Below are 18,613 nucleotides of genomic sequence, written 5' to 3'. Positions count from 1 at the left end.
TCCGCTAGTCCCTTATTCCTCCCTTGGCTTGTCTTACATTCTCCACTGGTTTTTTTTTTTATTTTGTTTTTCAATAATAATTGCAGATGGAATGAGGAAGAAGGTTAACAATTTCTGGGACCAAGTGATTGCATTTTAGAACATTGAAGAAGGAGTGAGTGAGTAGCAATGAGACCCCAAACTGTATTCTGGGATTATTCATAGATAGAAATCGACAAACACAGAACAAAAGTCCTCAGAGCAGGGAATCCAAGCTATGCAAACACAGCTGGGGGGGGGGGGGGGGGGGGGTTACACGAACGATATTCATATAAACTAAAATAGAGTACCTTTCACAATATCCTATTATGGTTTGTTGAGGTAGGCTATGTTAAAGGTTTGGTGGGAGAGTGACAATGATCTCCACTCAGTTCTTGTGTCTTTTCTTCACTGACGAAGGATAAGCGACACAAATGGACATATTTGATTCCACCGGAAAAGGGAGTCAGCAATAGTACCTCCGGCACTAAAACATTGATAAACACCTATTTTTCCTTTGTACCTTCAAAAACACCTAATTATAAATAAAATACCTAAAATAAATACCTAAATGTATGAATTATAAACACAGCTTTGAAAAGAAGCCCTCCATATAATCAAAAAGATTTTTGTCATGTACTAAGTAAACATGCTTCAGAAACCCCACGGACAGTTAACAATACATGCTATTCCCCAAATTCTTTAAATGGCACTTTAAGTTTTGTGTGCTAATTTGGCCGTGCGGCCAAATTGCATGCACAAATTAATTAAAAAGCTAATTAGCACCGATAATTGGTGCTTAACCAATTAGTGGCACTAATTGGCTTTAATTAGAATTTACATACACAGCTTTCTAGGTATATTCTATAACGCAGTGCACGTAAATTCTAATGCACACAGTTAAATAGGGGCATGGCCATGGGAGTGGAATGGGTGGGTTATTATAGAATACACCCAACTTAGGTGCAGGTATTTAGGCCTGGTTTTAGGTGGCCTAAATGGGTGCGCCTAAATTTTAGGCGCAAGTATGTCACGTGCACATAATCTATAAACTACACCTAACTTTAAGTGTAGTTTATAGAGGCACACTATCTGTGTGGTTTTACGGTGCTGATTTTTAAAGCCCCATATATAGAATTTCCCCCTATGTGATCTAAGATTCTGAGCACAAATACTTCAGCCCCAAACCATGCAAAGATTTAAAGATTAACACTAAAATCTTAAACAGCAAACACCTCCATGTTATGCAAATGCACATGCACCCCCTAATTCTATAAGAGGCATGCTAATCATTAGCGTGCGCTAAATCTGTTAGCGTGCCTTCGTAAAAGGACCCCTTAAGTTGGTGTAACTTCTTGTGCCCAAAGTTGGGTGCAGATTCCAGCACTTTTTATTTATTTATTGAGATTTATTTACTGCCTTTATGAAGAGATTCACCCAAGGCGGTGTACAGCAGATACAGTTTAACATAAAACTTACAATTTTTTTAACAGCATAAGAATAGTAAAAATGACCAAATATAAACATAAATACAATAAATGAGGTAAACTTGAGAACAGCAAATTAAAATCTAATAATAGGACTACCATGAAACAGGATCAAAAATATACATATTTAACAGTACTAAAATTCAAATAACAGAGATATAATGACAGTACTAATGAAACATCTAATAAGCACACAATAGAACATTCAAATAACATAGATATGATGCTAATGGTTTTCTACAAAATAGCTAACTGTCCAGCTCATTTTTGAAAGTGATCGCCGGCCATCTTCTCACACAAATCGGGAGATGGCCGGCAATCTCCTGAACCCGGCCAAATCGGTATAATCGAAAGCCGATTTTGGCTGGGTTCAACTGCTTTACGTTGCAGAGCCGGCGAAACATCAAGGGGGCGTGTCGGTAGGGTAGTGAAGGCGGGACGAAGGCGTGCTCATGAGATGGCTGGCTTCGCCTGATAATGGAAAAAAAAGCCAGGCTTGATGAGCATTTCGCCGGCTTTACTTGGTTCCTTTTTTTTCATGACCAAGCTTCAAAAAGGGGCCCCAACTGACCAAATGACCACCGGAGTGAATTGGGGATGACCTCCCCTTACTCCCCCAGTGGTCACCAATCCCCTCCCACCCACAAAAAAACCCCCAAAACAAAACTTTTTTGCCAGCCTCTATGCCAGCCTCAAATGTCATACCCAGCTCCCTGACAGCAGTATGCAAGTCCCTGGAGCAGTTTTTAGTGGGTGCAGTGCACTTCAGACAGGTGGACCCAGGCCCATCCCCCCTTACCTGTTACACTTGTGGTGGTAAATGGGAGCTCTCCAACCTCCCCCCCCCCCCCCCAAAACCCACTGTACCCACACAGGGCCGGTCTTAGCAAGTGCGGGGCCCTATGCAGACCAATTTGGTGGGGCCCCATTCTAGCCCCGCCCAACCGTAGCCCTGCCCCACCCTAGCTCCACCCCATTGATAAGATTATTCCATTTTTAGAACATTTTTTTATTTATGAAATTTCAAATAAAGACAAATGAAGCAAAACTTGTACAAAAAAAACTGATTGAAATAATAAGCACAATGCTATCATGAAACCTCCCCTCCCCACTACAATTAGTTCCAAATCTCATAACAAAGGAGAATAAAGGAAAAATATTAAGAAAATATTCAGTACTTTCAAATTCCCCTATTACTCTGTAACCCATATATATGCAATAAAATAAAAATGAAATGAAAAGATATACAATAAAATAAAGTGATGTGTAAAATATAATGTACAATATAAAAACATATAGACCACCAAGGTATTAAAATTGTTTTAAATTATATACCACAACTCTCTGACTCAAGAAGACTCCGACTCTGTCTGTCGTCCATAATTGTCTGACAACACACAGAAAAAAAAATAAGTAAAAATAAAATAGTCACAATTAATACCTTCTACACCAATATACCAGCCATACGGAAAATGCAGACCGTGAACAATATGAAGCTAGCAAGGGATCATAATATCACAATTCTCATGTAGAGCCACAAAACACCCTTTTAGAGGTAGTGTGTCATGATTTAGGCTCTACACCCTTTCTGATGTTTGGTGCCACCTTAGTAAGGCCAACACACAATCTCTCCACTGCAAAACACTATACAAAAACTTGTGCAAAAACACACTCATAACTTTAACAAACCATAAACAGCACTAATTCCAAGGACAGGACGAGCTACAACCTTATGCGTGGCGTGGAAAGGCAACTGTAATTACACCAGGCTCTAAAACACCAGTGCACAACCTAGTGAAAAAAAACAAAAACCAAAAAGGGCTGCAAACTGTACGGTAGCAGAATACTGCACCTTCCATGATCACACCTGAAAAACACATGAAGGCAAAATACTGAACTGGAAAGTGTTAATATGTGTTGTAGCTTGAGGCCTATCCACTGGAATGGTGGTGGGCCAAGTTACTGGGCTTTGGCCAGCTGAGCAGCCCTGACTAGGCCTGAAAGCCCACCAATGGCCTTATAGATGGGAACCTGCAAAAGCAGGCCTGCATGATGGGTCTTAACAAAATCTGGTAGAACTGTCAAATTGAACATAACACCTAAGATGTAGAAATAATGGATGAAGTTTGGTTTTTAAAATGAAGTCTGTGTTTCTATAAGATGGCACTCAGATCATAAGATGATATGAAAGATGATATGAAACTGAAATGCTAGTATTGAGATATTTTTGTATCAAGAGAGAGAAAAACAAGTGTTGACAAAAGCGGAAATGTCACAATCAGGTGCAGATATTTTTGTAACAAGAAAAACATGTTGTTGACAATAACGGAAATCTTGCAATAGCTAAAACGGAAAGAAGAGGTGGGTACAGATGGGCACCTGCCGGAAAGGAAAGTGTGAATCAGAGGTTGGGCAATATTAAGAAAAAAACAGGGGTCTTGCCATTGACTTGCATGTAGACCTGCGCCTATAAAAGAGAAGAGATTTTGGCAGATCGTTGGAACTTTCCCCAACGCATCCTCAGAGCCAGAACTCTGTGCAGTTGAACCTAGAATCTGTCTGATGAATGTACCAAATTGAAGATTTGATTTTGGTAAGAATAAACACTTTATTTCTGGCAACTATCTCTGTCTTTATTTCTAATTCATTCTTTACCTGTCATTTGTTCTGCAAGGTAATCCATACACAAGTAACACTCAGTCTCTGAACTAATTTGGGTTGGCTTTTAATAGAATATATGTGGGAACATAAATGGCCAAAGATCCACCTACATCCTAATAGACAGAAAGCTGTGGTCATGGGAATTAGATTTGAACTGAGCCTTCTGATGCCTCCCCAGGAGCGATACCCATGGGAAGGGGTATCTCAGGAATTCAGGGAGGCGGTCTACAAGATCATAGAAGAACAGACTCTCTGTACACCTCCGTGTGGAAAGATCAGACGCGGGTCTACAGAGGGTCAATAAAACAGTGGTGAGTCCCCGAACGCTGGCAATTCCCTATCCCACACTTTCCTGTCCCTCTCCGCCTCCTTTTTGAACGCAGAGGGGATTAATCTGTGCGTTCAAACCTTCGTTTTTGTCTTTCCTTATTCTATTCTTTTCTTTCTTATCCCCTTTTTATTTCTTCTATCCTGTCCATCTTTTGATTTGTGAGATCTGTGGACGTGCGTGGTTGGTGTATGATTGGCGCATTATAACGGTACCAGGCGATTGCGATTCCGTTTTTTTGCTGCGTGTTTCCTTCACGTTCAATTCGTTGGATCGGTCTTGATGCTGGCATTCTTGCCTAACGATCCTTTGATATTGTGCGTTTTAATCTTTCTTCCCACTCTATACTCCGCCTTAATCCCTCCTTTTTGAATCCCAGTTTTCCTGTTCTTACTATGTATTTTGTTCTCGTTTCTGTCTCTCTCCAGATGTTCTTTCTTCTTCTGACAGCCTTTCCCCATCCTTTTCTTTGTCCTCCTGTACCCTAATTTTCCTGCTTCTACCTGTGCCCTTTTCTTACGCCCGTCCCTGTGTTTTGGGGGCGTCCATTGACTCTTTTCTGTACTTAAACCACTGCCAATTTCTCTTCCGTTATACTTTTCTCTCGGTGTCACTGAACTCTGTCCCTCCTCTTGTATATTGACGTCTGACGCTTTTCGTTGCGAGTTTGGACTAGGTGACGAGGGCTTTTAAATATTTTTGGATGGTTAGTGGTAGACGAGAGGACTCCTAACCTTTCAATGTTTCAGGATGGTTAGTGGTAGACGAGAGGACTCCTAACTATAAAATTTTGGGTGGTGTGTTGGACCACTGCAGGTCCATTGGGGTGCTTAGTTGCAGACGAGAGGACTCCTAATCAGCGGAAACCCATTGGACCGCTGCTCCCCGACTCAGGAGACCTTATTCGCTGGTTTTTTGGGTTCTTTTTGGGAGTGTTTGCAATGTCCCTTTTTGTGGGCTCTATCATGGGTTGGAACCCATGGCCAATCGTAGCAGGGATAACTCTTGGCAGGCAGTAGAAGCAGGGATTACTCCTGCCTTTAGAAGCACACTCTGGAGAGTAGTTTTCGTTAATTGGGGGTAGAGTAGTTTTTATATATATCATAGCTGACACCACTCACTCTTGTACAATTTTCTTAAACTCTCCTTTCACCTCTGTGACTTTCAATTGTCTGTTCATTTAACCTGCGGCAAAAGCATTGGGCTTTCCGCCAATTAGTAATTTATGTTTTAGGTTCCGCCACTGGAACGCTCTTGAAGACGCGTGAGTATAACGGTGTATTGTGTACGCATGATGCATGTTTTTTTTTGTTTAGATAATTTTCCTTTGCATGTTCTTACTACATATATTTTATAGGTGTTCCTATTATAGATCCCTGAGCTAGAATCCAACTGGAAATTTAACTGGCATCGCCTGAGGGCCTTGCCCTTTAAATACCACTTTACATTAGACAGAAAGCTGTGGTCATGGGAATTAGATTTGAACTGAGCCTTCTGATGCCTCCCCAGGAGCGATACCCATGGGAAGGGGTATCTCAGGAATTCAGGGAGGCGGTCTACAAGATCATAGAAGAACAGACTCTCTGTATACCTCCGTGTGGAAAGATCAGACGCGGGTCTACAGAGGGTCAATAAAACAAAAGTTACCTCAAGAAGTCAGACTCAGCATGCAGCAATACTACAAAAATTGAAACTTACATGAAAAATATCACAGATGCACATTTCCAAAAACTGACATATTCCAATTAATAAATCCTGTAAATAAACTGTTGCTTTCTTCCTCAAAAACTCAAAGCAGTTATTACAATCACACAAGCAAAAACATTTTCTATTGTTAGTTGTCTTGTGACTTATGAAACTTGCCACCAACAAAAATCTTAAATAAATAAATAATTAATTAAATAAATAACCACTGACTTGAACCTTTATTATGCATTAAAAAGTTTGGTTTAGAGGCTCTGCTATGTAGAAGACCTGGGTTTGACTCCAGTCTCCAGAGACCAGAGCTAACTTAGCTAAGCTTCTAACACATACCTAAGCACGCAGGGTTCCAGAAAGAACTTGATGTCTGTTTCAACCAAAAGTCTAGCAGCTAGAATCATCAATCATTCATACCTGTCTTGCCCAAATCACTCTGGGCAAATTTGCTCTAGGCGGCAGTGGTGGGGTCTGGTCAGTGGGGTGTGGGTTGCTCCACTTGAGACTTTCTTTAGTTCTTCTTGACTTGCACTTCGGACGACACAGACAGGCAGCACTTCAAGAAGACTCCCCAATCGACGATGGCTCACCGAGGCTCCGAGACCGACCACGCTCCAGCTCCTTTTGACCTTTTCCGTTTCTCTTCCCGCTCAATGACTCCCGCCCCGCCCGCCCTCGCGGAAACAGGAAATACTATCAGAAGAAGGTGGGACATTGAGCGGGAAGGCGGAAGGGAAAAGCTGGGAGCTGTTCGTTGTACCTGCTGCTGTCTGTCTGTCTGTGTCAGGGCCGGGCCGGGCCATCGGCGATGAGTTCTGCACTTCTATCGCATTGTGCTGCGCTGCTGCTGGGACTGGGAGGCTGGAGCTGATGGCGGGCTGAGCGGGGGGGGGGGGGGTGGGCTGTGTGGGCACGGTGGCGGCGGGAGACAGAGCGAATCGGCGCGAGTGGATCACAATTGATGATAATGATCCCCCATCATGCATGCGGTCGGAGTGAGGGAAAGGCAGAGTTGAGGCGTGCCGCGTGGGTCCCCCTTTAGCACGGGGCCCTTTGCGGCCACCTCGGTCGCCTCTGCCTAAGACCGGCCCTGTACCCACATATAGGTGCCCCCCCTTCACCCCTTAGGGCTATGGTAATGGTGTAGAATTGTGAGGAGTGGGTTTTGGGAGGGATTTGAGGGGCTAAACAACCAAGGGAAGGGAGCTATGCACCTGGGAGCTATTTTTATGTTTTTAAAAAATTTATGTTTTTGTAAAAGTGCCCCCTAGGGTGCCCGGTTGGTGTCCTGGCATGTGAGGGGGGCCAATGCACTACAAATGCTGGCTCCTCCCATGACCAAATGCCTTGGATTTCACTGGGTTTGAGATCACCGGCATTATTTTCCATTATGACTGAAAACTGATGCCGGCCATCTCAAACCCGGCGAACTCTGACATTTGGTCGGGCCCAACCGTATAAGGGAAGAAAAAGATGGACAGCCATCTTTTTCAAAAATACGTGTGGCTCCGCCCATTTACGGCGTTGGCTCCGGAGATGGCCAGCCAGCTATTTGGCCGGCGCCGTTCGATTATGCCCCTCTATATAGCCGAGGTGCTAAGAGCAGATATATAGATGGGGATGAGATGGGTGGTACAAAGTCAGTTAGGATAAATAGAGGGGTGGCTAAACTCAAGGCAAGTTTTTTGTACAGTTAAACAAGATATAAGGAAATGGTCTAAGTTACAGTATGTGTAGCAAGCTAGTCCAGCTTCATAGTCAGTCACCCTATGTATTAAAGGCTTGGGAGAAGAGCCAGGCTTTCACCTGCTTTCTGAAGTTGTCACGTCTGTGGCCGTGACCACCCTCAGACTTACCTCATTTCTGGGAGCCAGCAGCTCTGCTGGCTTCTGTCTGTGTTTGTGTTAGTCTTGTCTCTGGCTCTGTGTGCTGATTACTTCACTAGACCTCACCTGTGTGTGCTATGCCTCTCTGGGGAGCCAGCATCTAAGATGGCTGCCACCGGCTCTGTGCCAGCTTCCAAGATGGCTCCTGCCTGTCTTTCCTGTGGGCTCACTTCCTATGTGTGTCAAGCCTCTCTTTGGGGTCAGTGTACTTCCTGCTTCTGTCCTGCTGCTGGTGACTCATCAGTGAGAGCCTTCATAAGGAAGGGCTGTGCTTGCAGTCAGGGCCTTTTGCATAAGTGTTATGCTCTTAGGCCAGGTCAGGTTAGTAAGTGTCTGCTGCACTACTGTTTAGCCTCTCTCTGGGTTCCAGCCCAGTTTCTTTCTGTGTCTGTGTCTCTGTTGTCCTTCCGTGGGGGGTCTTCCCTGCCACTGTCTGTCTGTGGACTGCGGGTCCTTCCTGGCTTACCCTGTGTTTGGGGTGAAGCCTCTGTTCCTGGCTTACCCTGTGTTTGGGGTGAAGCCTCTGTTCCTGGCTTACCCTGTGTTTGGGGTGAAGCCTCTGCTCCAGGCTTACCCTGTGTTGGGGGGAAGCCTCTGTTCCTGGCTTACCCTGGGTTGGGGTGAAGCCTTTGTCCGGGTTTGTTCTCTGTCTGTATGCGAAGCCTCAGCCTTTGTGGGTTCCCCAGTCAGTGTGTGGAACGGCTGTGGCTTCAGACCCTTAGCCTGTTCTTCCTGGTGACTCTGTTTGCTGTGCTGCCTGCCCAAGACCCTTCGCCTGTTATTCCTGGTTTGCTCTCTCTACCCTAAGTCCTGCCTTGCCTAGCCTGTGTGCCTACCCTGCTTGTATATCCTGAGTGTATATCCTGAATCCTGTATCTGTCTAGCTAGTGTGTATTTCCTGGGTGGTTATTCCTGTATCCTGTCTCCACCTAGCTAGAGGGTTTACCCTGTGGGTATTCCCGGATCCCTGTTCTGCCTAGTGTGTATGCTGCCCTAGTCCTTGCTCCTGCTAGGCTTCTGTACGCCTTGTGTTCCTTGGTCTGTCTTCTGGGTCTTGCTAGTGGCTGTGCAGCAGCACACTGTCTGTGTTTAGTTCCTAGTCTGGTCTCCCTTGTGTATCCCAGACCCAGGGTGGGTCCTCTGGATCTTCAGTTCCTGCCTTATCCTGCAAGTCCTGCCGGCCACCTGCACTTCGGAGCTCAACTCCGGAGGAACGGTGGCTAAGTGCAGGTGAAGCTGTTCCTGTTTCGTCTGTTCTAGTTGCCTGCCTTGTACTACTCCAGTCCAGAGTTCCAGTACTGCTCTTCGGGGTATCCAGTTCCAAGGTGCTCTTGCCTGCCGCTGCCGCTCCTCGGCAGTGGCCCAAGGGCTCATGAATTCCAGTCCTGCCTCGAGGACCTGACAGGATGCCAAGGCCCTCGAGAACGCAACAGAAGTAGAGGTAGTCTATGTACATTCTGCTCTAGGTACTAACTGCCTTACTTACTAATACTGGAGAAGAAGTTGTCCTGAGGGACTTTAATCTAACCACAGGAACACCCTTGACCAAACAAGTGACAAAGGACTGGTCTCTAATGATTAGAGACACACATGGGATATAAAAATGGTAGATCCTGGCCTGGCCTGTGTGGTTTTCCCTCTGTATGTACTGCTTTGTGGATAAGTAACATGCAGTCAGAAAATTCAGTAGATATTTCTATGTATGTTGCATAGAACTTCATTTTTATTACTTGCATTTTCATAGTGACAGGTACCAGTTTGACTGTATTGAAAGTGAAGCTTTTTGTTTATCTGCAGAACAGATGCAACACAGGCACAGCACATATTCTCTTTCCATCCATACATGCTCTTTTGCCACCGATGGGCCTCTACCCTGAATGGGAAGGGACATAGCTAGAGTGGAGAGGCTTCTCAAATCCCATGCCCACCAGTAGTCTACTATATTACCACAAATTATTTATTGGGATTTATTAATTGCCTCTATGGAGAGATTCCCCCAAGGAAATTCATGAATGGCTATGATGGGGCTTCCTAAACCTGTCCTGGAAACCCCACAGCTAGTTGAGTTTACAGGATATTCACAACGAGGATGCATGAAATAGATTTGCATAGACTGAAGACTCAGTGTATTCCAAGTTACCTCATGCATATTTATTTTGGATATCCATAAAATCTTCCTGGTTCTGAGGCCCACAGGATAGGTTTGGAAAGCCCTGGGCTTTGGGCTTCTTGGCCTTCTGGCTGAGTGAGATCCAATGCCAGAGTCTAAGCCAGTGCTTCTCAGCCATCTCCTGGAGGTACATCTAGCTAGTTAGGTTTTAAGAATTACCATAATGAATATGAATGAGGTATTTGAATACAAGAGGCCTTCTTGATATGAAAATGTATTTCATGCATATTTATTATGGATACAGTATCTTGAAAACCTGACTAACTAGGTGTGCCTCTAGAAGATGGTTGAAGAGCACTGGTCTAAGCCATGAACTGTGGTCAACCCCCATCTTGGTCTCATCACTAAGACTCAGAACATGATGATGTAATGAAATTTGCCAGAGCAGAAGGATTAAACCTGTTAAAAAAAAAAGCACAGCAAAACAATACTGAATTGCCATGGGACAATAAAGACCTTCTGTCACTATTAGCTAACATAATTTGCTTCTGAAGATCTGGTCTACCTTGTTCATAAAGCAGAAACATCCTCACAAGTCTTTTGTGTTGGACTCCTCTGTTAATCTCCATATTTTGCCCATCCCAGCAGGAAGTTGTAGTAAGAACACAATTCATCATGTGATAGGTGAGTGAAATTACAGCCTATTTCAGGCTGCTGCAGATTAATGAGGGGGTTTCAATGTTGTGAACTCAGTGGGGCTCTCCCAGGCTGCAATTTTCCCATTCAGTCACTCATTGAAGCATTCTCTAGAGGATTCTCTGTCACTAGAGACCAGTGCAGTACAAGCAAAAAGCAGGAGACAGATTGCCCATGTCTCACTTCTATGGATTTTATTATTACTATTATTTTTGTTTTTGGATAGAGGAGGAAGGTAACTAATGGAAAGGGGATTGGTGAGTATCTGCAGCAGGAGTATCCAGAGTCTTCTAGAATCAAACTTCTTTCAGTGTTGGACTGCATTAGCAAAACATTTACTATAAGCAGGTTAAGGGGGTTAGTGAGATTTGCATACTTTTATACATTCATATATTTGCATATTAAAATATGCCAACTTTATGTTACATTACAAAATTAATTTTCTAACATTTCTGCTTGTCTACTTAATTTTGTTTTCTCCTTTTGAGGGGAAAGGGATTTTGGTGATCAATTTTGGGAAGCTAGGAGGAGGATAAAGAATAGGAGAAGACGTTTAGGGGATGGAGAGTATGAGCTGGGGGTTAGGAAAAGAAATAATCTCAGAGAAGAAGAAAGAAGAAGGGATCTCAGGCAGGGAAGCAAACAGACAGATGATGAAGGAGGGATAGAGGCATTGAGGGAAATGAGAATGGGGACAGAGAAACAAGAGGGAAAGGGGAAGGGAAGGGAGGAAAATGAAAGGACCCTGAATTAAGGAAGTAGACTGAGTACTGGAAATGGCAATCACCTCATATCCTACAGCTCTTCCATTCCATTCCCAGTTTTTATAGCCCACAAATTTCCAACTGGAATCATAGCAAGTTACAATAAGATTTAATCACAATTAGGAATTTTCATGAATCTAGATATTTATCAAATAGGATAGTTTTTAAAGCTCGTCTAACTGATAGTTGTCTTCTATATGTCGGAAATGAATTGGAATCATGTTCCACAACTTAGCTGAACAGCAGCTAAAACAGCTATCATAAAAGTATTTATAACGAATCTTATTTACCAATGGGAGACTTAAATTCAATGAATAATTAGATTGAAAAGATCAGCAAGATATTGGATAAGACACTAAAGATATATGATACAGAGGGGCATAATTGAACGTCGCCAGCGAAATAGGTCACCAGCGATCTATTTTGGCGGTGGCGCAACAGCTGGCCAGAACCGTATTTTCGAAAAAGATGGCCAGGCATCTTTTTTTTTCGATAATACGGTTTAGCCCGGCCAAATGCCAGAGTTCGCCTGGTTTGAGATCGCCGGTTTTGTTTTTCAGCGATAATGGAAAAACATGCCGGCCATCTCAAACCCGGCAAAATCCAAGGCATTTGGTCATGGGAGGAGCCAGCATTTGTAGTGCACTGGTCCCCCTGACATGCCAGGACACCACCCGGGCACCCTAGGGGGCACTTCTAAAAATGTAAAAAAAATACACAAATAGCTCTCAGGTGCATAGCTCCCTTAACTTGGGTGCTGAGCCCCCCAAATCCCCCCCAAACCCACTCCCCACAACTCTACACCATTACCATAGCCCTTATGGGTGAAGGGGGGCACCTACATGTGGGTACAGTGAGTTTTGGGGGGTTTGGAGGTCTCAACACTTAGCACCACATGTGTAACAGGTAGGGGGGGGGGATGGACCTGGGTCTGCCTGCCTGAAGTGCACTGCACCCATTAAAAACTGCTCCAGGGACTTGCATACTACTGTCAGGGAGCTGGGTATGACATTTGAGGCTGACATAGAGGCTGGCAAAAAGTGTTTTATTTTTATTTTTTTAGTGTGGGGGGGAGGGGTTGGTGACCACTGGGGGAGTATGGGGAGGTCATCCCCCATTCCCTCCGGTGGTCTTCTGGTCAATTGGGGCATCTTTTTGAGGCTTGGTCGTGAAAATTAAAGGACCAAGTAAACCCGGCGAAATACTGATTAACGCCGCTTTTTTTTTCCATTATCTGCAAAAGCCGGCCATCTGGTAGCCACGCCCATGCCCGCCCATGTCCCGCCTTCACTTCACCGCCGACACACCCCCTTGAACTTTCGCCGGCACGGCGACGGGAAAGCAGCGATGGTGTCAAAAACGCCACTTTCGATTATACCGATTTCGCCGCTTTTGTGAGATCGCTGGCCATCTCCCGATTTATGTCGGAAGATGGCTGGCGATCACTTTCGAAAATAAGCCTGACAGTCGACAACATTCATAGAAAATCTAATAAATCAAACAAGCAACTTTAAAATCTGTTCTGGCCCGAATCGATAGCCAGTTAATCTCTCAATAAAGGAGTAACATGCTCAAACTTCTTACAGCCAAAAATCAATCTAGCTGCACAGTTCTGCAAAAATTGTAACCTTACCTGAAGAGTCTGCCAAATACCAACATATAGAGAACTACAGTAATCAATATTTGGTAAAATATTGACCTGAACCAATTTTATAAATTGAGCAGGGAAAAATGTCAATCTGATGGCCCTACATTGTCTTCATTTTAAAAACATCCTCCTGCTTAAATTGTTGATCTGGCTTTCCATTGACAATTGAAAATCAAATATAGAACCCAAAACCCTAGATGAAGTTTCTAGAGTCAGACACTCCCCTGTCCTAAGAATAACATCTTTTGGAAAATTAACTAAGGAGGAACAAAAATAAAGCAATTTAGTTTTAGCTGTATTACGTTTGAGCAGATTTTGTAAAGCCCAAGAGTATGTTTTTTTCTATACATTCAGAGACTACTCTCTCTAGAATACTATTAGTAGGGAATAATGGCACTAAAATAAAAATTTCATCAGCATATGATGCAACATAATATGAAGAAGAGTTAAAAAAATTCCCCAAGGAACTCATAAAGATGTTAAACAATATAGATGACAATGGTGAGCCCTAAAGGACACAAAAGAGAGGGTAAAACAGCATACAAAATATGCTTTAGGACTGAGATGATCAAAGTCTCTTGTTTATTAATTGACGGATAGACCCGACACGGGCCATGTTTCGGCGCACTGGTGCCTGCCTCAGGGGTCAGCTAATCCTGATCAAAAAATTGTAGGTGGTACTGTCACAGTGTAGCACCTTTGATATGGAATACAGTCTCAATTGCTTCGAGAGCGTAATCAGCATAGGACAACGCTATCAGTCTAAAAAAACCTGTATCGGGTCTATCCGTCAATTAATAAACAAGAGACTTTGATCATCTCAATCCTGAAGGCCCAGTGTTGCTTTTTTGTTTCTGAGCCCTACAGGATGCCATAAGTTGGACTCTAACTATTGGAAAATTTCCCATTCTTCTTAACACTAAGGGGCCCTTTTACAAAGGTGAAGGAAGGCTAACACGCGGGTAGTATGTGCCCAATTGGCGCTACTGCTGGGATAGCATGTGCACCAAGTAGTAATTCCAATTTTGGTATGTGGGGGGCATTCCCAGTGGTAACCGGCAATGCACCCACGTTGGCGTACACTGCATGGTTAGTACGTGGGTAGCATGTGAGCCTTTACCGCTAGGACAATGGGTGGCGGTAATGGCTCAGGTCGTAAATAGGCGGTGCTAGTTTTAATATTAGCGTAGGCCTATTTCTCAGCCCACTAAAAAATTGCCTTTTTCCCAGTCACAGTTAAAAATTGGTCCAGCGTGTGACTAAAAGATGTGCCCACACTACCACAGGCCACTTTTTACCATGGCTTTATAAAAGGACCCCAATATTGCCTGTGATTAAGAAATTCCTTGAACCAGTTGAAGACTGTACCAGTAAAACCAAACTCACTCAACCTATTTAACAGTAAGGTGTGATCCACAGTGTCAAAGACACCAGACACATCAGACTGCAATAAAACCAATGGAATATTTCGACTTAACAGATTTTTAACTTTAGTGACTATTGTTACAAGTAAAGATTCTGTGCTATGCATAGGTCTAAACCATATTGAGTACTACATAAGTACATAAGTATTGCCATACTGGGAGACCAAAGGTCCATCGAGCCCAGCATCCTGTTTCCAACCGTGGCCAATCCAGGTCACAAATACCCGGCAAGATCCCAAAAATGTACAAAACATTTTATACTGCTTATCCCAGAAATAGTGGTTTTTTCCCCAAGTCCATTTAATAACGGTCTATGGACTTTTCCTTTAGGAAGCCATCCAAACCTTTTTAAAACTCCGCTAAGCTAACCGCCTTTACCACATACTCTGGCAACGAATTCCAGAGTTTAATTACATGTTGAGTGAAGAAACATTTTCTCTGATTCGTTTTAAATTTACTACATTTTAGCTTCATCGCATGCCCCCTAGTCCTAGTATTTTTGGAAAGCGTAAACAGACGCTTCACATCTACCCATTCAACTCCACTCATTATTTTATAGACCTCTATCATATCTCCCCTCAGCCGCCTTTTCTCCAAGCTGGAGATCCCTAGCTGCTTTGGCCTTTCCTCATAGGGAAGTCGTCCCATCCCCTTTATCATTTTCATCGCCCTTCTCTGCACCTTTTTTAATTCCGCTATATCTTTTTTGAGATGTGGCGGCCAGAATTGAACACAATATTCGAGGTGCGGTCGCACCATGGAGCGATACAAAGGCATTATAACGCCCTCATTTTTGTTTTCCATTCCTTTCCTAATAATACCTAACATTCTATTTGCTTTCTTAGCCGCAGCAACACACTGATCAGAAGGTTTCAACATATCATCAACGACAACACCTAGATCCCTTTCTTGGTCCGTGACTCGTAACGTGGAACCTTGCATGACATACCTATAATTCGGGTTCCTCTTTCCCACATGCATCACTTTACACTTGCTCACATTAAACGTCATCTGCCATTTAGACGCCCAGTCTCCCAGTCTCGTAAGGTCTGCTTGTAATTTTTCATAATCCTCCCGCGATTTAACGACTTTGAATAACTTTGTGTCATCAGCAAATTTAATTACCTCACTAGTTACTCCCATCTCTAGGTCATTTATAAATATGTTAAAAAGCAGCGGTCTCAGTACAGAGCCCTGGGGAACCCCACTAACTACCCTTCTCCATTGAAAATATTGACGATTTAACCCTACTCTCTATTTTCTATCTTTTAACCAGTTTTTAATCCACAATAGAACACTACCTCCTATCCCATGACTCTCCAATTTCCTCTGTAGCCTTTCATGAGGTACTTTGTCAAACGCTTTCTGAAAATCAAGTTACACAATATCAACTGGCTCCCCTTTATCCACATGTTTGTTCACCCCTTCAAAGAAATGTAGTAGATAGATGAGGCAAGATTTCCCTTCACTAAATCCATGTTGACTTTCATCTCATTAATCCATGCTTTTGAATATGCTCTGTAATTTTGTCCTTAATAATAGTCTCTACCATTTTGCCCGGCACCGACATCAGACTCACCGGTTTATAATTTCCCGGTTCTCCTCTGGAACCTTTTTTTTTTAAAATCAGCGTTACATTGGCCAGCCTCCAATCTTCCGGTACCACGCTTGATTGTAAGGATAAATTACATATTTCTAACAATAGCTCCGCAAGCTCATTTTTCAGTTCTATCAGTACTCTGGGATGAATACCATCCAGTCCAGTAGATTTGCTACTCTTCAGTTTGTAGAACTGCCCCATTACATCCTCCAGGTTTACAGAGAATTCATTAAGTTTCTCCGACTCGTCAGCTTCGAATACCATTTCCGGCACCGGTATCCCACCCAAATCTTCCTCAGTGAAGACCAAAGCAAAGAATTCATTTAATCTCTCTGCTACGGTTTTATCTTCCCTGATCACCCCTTTTACTCCTCGGTCATCTAGCGGTCCAACTGATTCTTTTGCCTGCTTCCTGCTTTTAATATACCTAAATAAAAATTTTTACAATGTGTTTTTGCCTCCAACTCAATCTTTTTTTCGAAGTCCCTCTTAGCTTTCCTTATCAGCGCTTTGCATTTGACTTGACATTCCTTATGCCGTTTCTTATTATTTTCAGTCGGTTCCTTCTTCCAGTGTCTGAAGGATTTTGTTTTAGTTCTAATAGCTTCCTTCACCTCACTATTTAACCACGCCGGCTGTCGTTTGGTCTTCCGTCCTCCTTTTTTAATACGCTGAATATATTTGGCCTGGGCTACCAGGATGGTGTTTTTGAACAGCATCCACGCCTCATGTAAATTTTTTACCCTTGCAGTCGCTCCTCTAAATTTTCTTTTCACCGTTCTTCTCATTTTATCATAGTCTCCTTTTTTAAAGTTAAACGCTAACGTATTTGATTTCCTATGTATACTTACTTCACAGCTAATATCAAATCCGATCATATTATGATCACTGTTATCAAGCAGCCCCAGCACCATTACCTCCCGCACCAGATCATGTGCTCCACTAAGGACTAGGTCTAGAATTTTTCCTTCTCTCATCGGTTCCTTTACCATCTGCTCCATAAAACTGTCCTTGATTTCATCAAGGAATTTTACCTCCCTAGCGTGTCCCGATGAAGACTTTGATGCAAATCTAAAAAAAGACATAGTCTGAGACACTACTATAGATTCCATTAGCTTTGCTAGCCATTGCATACTTGCCACAGGACGAAAATTAGCCACTTTAGACAAGTCAGCATCTGCTGATTTTGATATTGGTGTCAATATTATTTTCCCTATCTCTGAAGGTAAATGGCCCTCACCAAGCATTTTGTTTAGTAGTAAGATTTAACTAATTCCACTGATATACTACCTAATAAATGAGATGGACAGTGATCTAACAAACACAATTTACCAGCCATCCTTATCGATATAGGATTAACCTCTTTACCTTGAACTTTATCAAAATTGAACCATATACGGTCAGCAATATACCAACATCATGGTTCTCTCCTATTCTTTGCAACCCCTTAGAAAAATCAAATCCAGATATTAATAATATTGACCTTATTTTCTCAACCTTTTCTCTAAAATAATTGTTCAGTTCCTCCATTGAGGGTTGTAGTTCTTTTGATAGTTGTGTAACTAAAGCAGAACTTGTCATGGTCTTAAAGATCTTAAATAATCTTTTCTGATCTATATGATCCTTCCCCATTAATTTTTGATAGTACATTTTTTTAGCCTTAGCAACAGCAATGTGATATGATTTTATCATCTTCCTCCAATCTACATTTATTTGTCGACACATGGAGGGGCATAATCGAACGCAAACGCCCAACTCCGAGGACGGGTACGTGAAGGGGCGGGCCAGACCGTATTTTCGAAAAAAAATGGGCGTCCATCTTTTTTTTCGATAATATGGTTTGTGCTTGGCAAATGCATCGGATTTGGGCGGATTTGAGCTGGGCAGTTTAGTTTTTCAGCGATATTGGAAACCGAAGGCGCCCATCTCAAAAACGAACAAATCCAAGGCATTTGGTCATGAGAGGGGCCAGGATTCGTAGTGCACTGGTCCCCCTCACATGCCAGGACACCAACCAGGCACCCTAGGGGGCACTTGTAACAATTAAAACAAATTAAAATATCTCCCAAGTCCATAGCTCCCTTCCCTTGGGTGCTGACCCCACAAATCCCCCCCAAAACCCACTGCCCACAACTCTACACCATTACCATAGCACTTATGGCTGAAGAGGGGCACCTAGATGTGGGTACAGTGGGTTTTGGGGCGGTTTGGAGTGCTCCCATTTACCAGCACAAGTGTAACAGGTAGGGGGGGAAGGGCCTGGGTCCACCTGGATGAAGTCCACTGCACCCAC

This window comes from Microcaecilia unicolor, chromosome 5 (assembly GCF_901765095.1).
Source record: "Microcaecilia unicolor chromosome 5, aMicUni1.1, whole genome shotgun sequence".
Classification (NCBI taxonomy): Eukaryota; Metazoa; Chordata; class Amphibia; order Gymnophiona; family Siphonopidae; genus Microcaecilia; species Microcaecilia unicolor.
Note: the sequence above shows the minus strand (reverse complement) of the source record.